Source organism: Staurois parvus, unplaced genomic scaffold (assembly GCF_062004578.1).
Source record: "Staurois parvus isolate SC_StPar_1 unplaced genomic scaffold, SC_StPar_1.0 ptg000731l, whole genome shotgun sequence".
Lineage (NCBI taxonomy): Eukaryota > Metazoa > Chordata > Amphibia > Anura > Ranidae > Staurois > Staurois parvus.
Window position 1 is genome coordinate 6,063 of NW_028318527.1, and position 3,031 is coordinate 9,093.

Below are 3,031 nucleotides of genomic sequence, written 5' to 3' on the forward strand. Positions count from 1 at the left end.
TCTGTTCTGCCACAGCCTTTACTCTGAATCAGGGCCGGACTGACCATTCGAGCACTAGAGCACTGCCCGAGGGCCCGGGGTCAGTAGGGGGCCCCATGAGATGTCCCTGGTACCTTTCATTGGCTTTTTCATAGGCTTTTTTGGGTGTGGGGGAGGACACAAGGGCCCCATGATCCCCTGTTGCCCGGGGGCCCCATGAGTTGTCAGTCCACCCCTGCTCTGAATGCTCCAGCAGATGAGATCTGAGCTCATCCTAATATCACAGCCAGGGGCGGACTGACCATTTGGAAACTCAGGCACTGCCCAAGGGCCCGGCCGGGGTCAGTAGAGGGCCCCATGAGATGCCCCTGGTACCTTTTTCATAGGTTTTTTGAGTTTGGGCAAGGACACAGGGGCCCCATGATCCCTTATTGCCTGGGGGCCCCATGAGTTGTCAGTGCACCCCTGATCACAGCCTTTGCTCTGACGGCTCCAGCATGATCCAAACTCATTCACCTGCCACAGTCTTTTCTTTGTGGGCCCCAGCACATGAGATCCCAACTCCTCTGATGAAGTTGATGTATTTTTAAAGGGATGATCTATGGGGAAATGTGCATATATTGCAGAGATATCATTAACATGTTTTTTAATGCCCACACATTGACTTTAGGGTCAGTGGTGTCCCTAGGGGGGTGTGGGCTGCACCGGGTGACACCATCACAGAGAGTGCAGGAGCAGGATGCCGGCACAGTGACAGCTGCCCCGCCCCGGTGAGTATCCCTTGAAGCAACTGCGCATGTGCCACTTTCAGGCCGAAGTAGCCGATCGCCGGCTCTGTGCTAAAGTCGGAGATCGTCTTCTTCGGCCTGAAAGCGGCACATGCGCAGTTGCTTCAGTGGATACATATCTTTAAGGGATACTCATTTTACCGCTACACCAGCACCGCTCCTTCCTCTCTGGGGGGGGGGGGGTGACACCAACCCTAGGGACGCCTCTGTTTAGGGGTAGCCTCCCTGGTGGTATTCCCGAGTGTAGATCGGGGTAAAGTTTCAGCACCACAAGCGGTAACCCCCCCGAGCTACACTCGGGCTTACCATGCAGCGTTGCTCCGGGATCTCTTCTGCACTTACCTTGTCCTGCGCTCCCGCGATGTCCCTCCTGCAGTGTCCCCTGTAATGTCCTCCAGCCGATGCCGGCATCTGTCTTCCGGGTTCCGTTATCTGCGACGTCGGGACGTACGGGGGGACAGAACTGGCGGGACATTTGAAAATGACAAAAAGTGACATTCATTCAATACACTAAAATCACATAATATAACATTCCTGTATCAAACCATTTCACATACATTGTGTCCCGAGTGCTTTGTCCGGCGCCCTGCCTGCATTTTTACCGCCTTTTCTGCCTGGAAACTGAGAAATGTCCATGGCGGCCAAAAAGCGTCCCTTTAGGTCAGACGCGGTTTTAGACCGGCTAGAGAACAGCGATAGTAAATCAGAACCACTTGCAGAATTGAGTGATAATGATTCGTGGGGGAAATTCCTCATCAGACACTGAAAACGATTCTGCGACTGAGCTCAGCGATGTGCGAACTTGGTGCTATATTTCACATTTCAGTGTTTTTAGTTTGATTATATTATTGAATTACATTTATTATTATTATTTTTTATGATTATTTATTAAATTATAATTTATGATTTCGGATTTCAAATTGTAACATCCCCGGGATGTTTACTAGACTCTTGTTCGGACAGATTTTAGTGAGTTATTCCTAAAATTTACAGGCCTACAATAAAAAAAATTACATATTTCCATGCAAAAAAATGTACCGCTTTGAGCACAGAAATACTGACATAATCAGACCGCTAGGGAGGTTAAGGACAGCTGTCATTAAAAGAAAATGTACTTGAAGAAGGGAGTGTCTGCACAGGCAGCAATTTACTAATCAAGCAAAGTAGCATATGACTGCCCCGGTTCTAAGACTCCAACAGTTATTCATTCCTAATCGATCTCTTCGATCCGGCTAGCGGTAGAGTGATAATATCAGCAGAGTTGAGGAAAAAAAAATATTAAATGCCTCCTTTTGCCAAACATTTTAGATAGATAGAAACTTTTATTTAAAAGTAATTTAAAGCTGAAGTTTAATCTGCTTCTATCTTGCCCTCCCTGATTCCTACTTTCTCTCCTCATCAACACGCTGCAACAAACTTTTCCTATAAAATCTGTTTTCATTACATTACTACTCTGTGTGTCTCTATGCAATGCAGGCAGATCACGGCTGGTGGGAGGTGCTGTACATAGCTTCCTGAAAACACAGCACCCTGCCTCTTAAGAGCCCTCATCCTGAGTTGTACAAATATCAAAAATGGCTTAAGGGGTGGGTATCAGGCCGGAGGAGTGGGCATTCCTAGACAGAGGAAAAGAAATGTAATCTCCAAACACGGAAAGTATTCTTTACAGTAAGAGCTGTGAGAATGTGGAATAGACTCCCTCCAGAGTTGGTTGTGGCCAGCTCAGTGGATTGCTGTAGGAAAGTCCTGGATTCTTTCTTGGATACACAGAATATAACTGGATATAACATTTATAGGGAAAGTTGATCCAGGGAATATCCGATTGCCTCTCGGGGGATCAGGAAGGAATTTGTTTCCCTGCAGGAGCAAATTGGATCGTACTTTGCTGGGTTTTTGCCTTCCTCTGGATCTACTGTGGGTGTTGGATTATAACATTATTTTTTTTTTAATGGTTGAACTAGATGAACTTTTGTCTTTTTTCAGCCAGACTAATGCAGGCCATACATGGGTTGAATTCCGAAAAAAATTTTTGTCCGAAAGTTGAAAACTTTGTTCGCTCGGTAATCTGAGGTTGCCATCAATGATTTTGAAAATCGGCCGACAAAGTCATAGAGTTCACCCCATATAACAGGCAAAACTTCTGTTGCTTCCAGGTCACGGCTCATGCGCATATTCTTTTCGGAAAAACGATCGTACACTTTGACCATCATGGAGTTAAAAATCGGTCGTTTTTTCACAAATTTTCCAACATTATTATTATACAG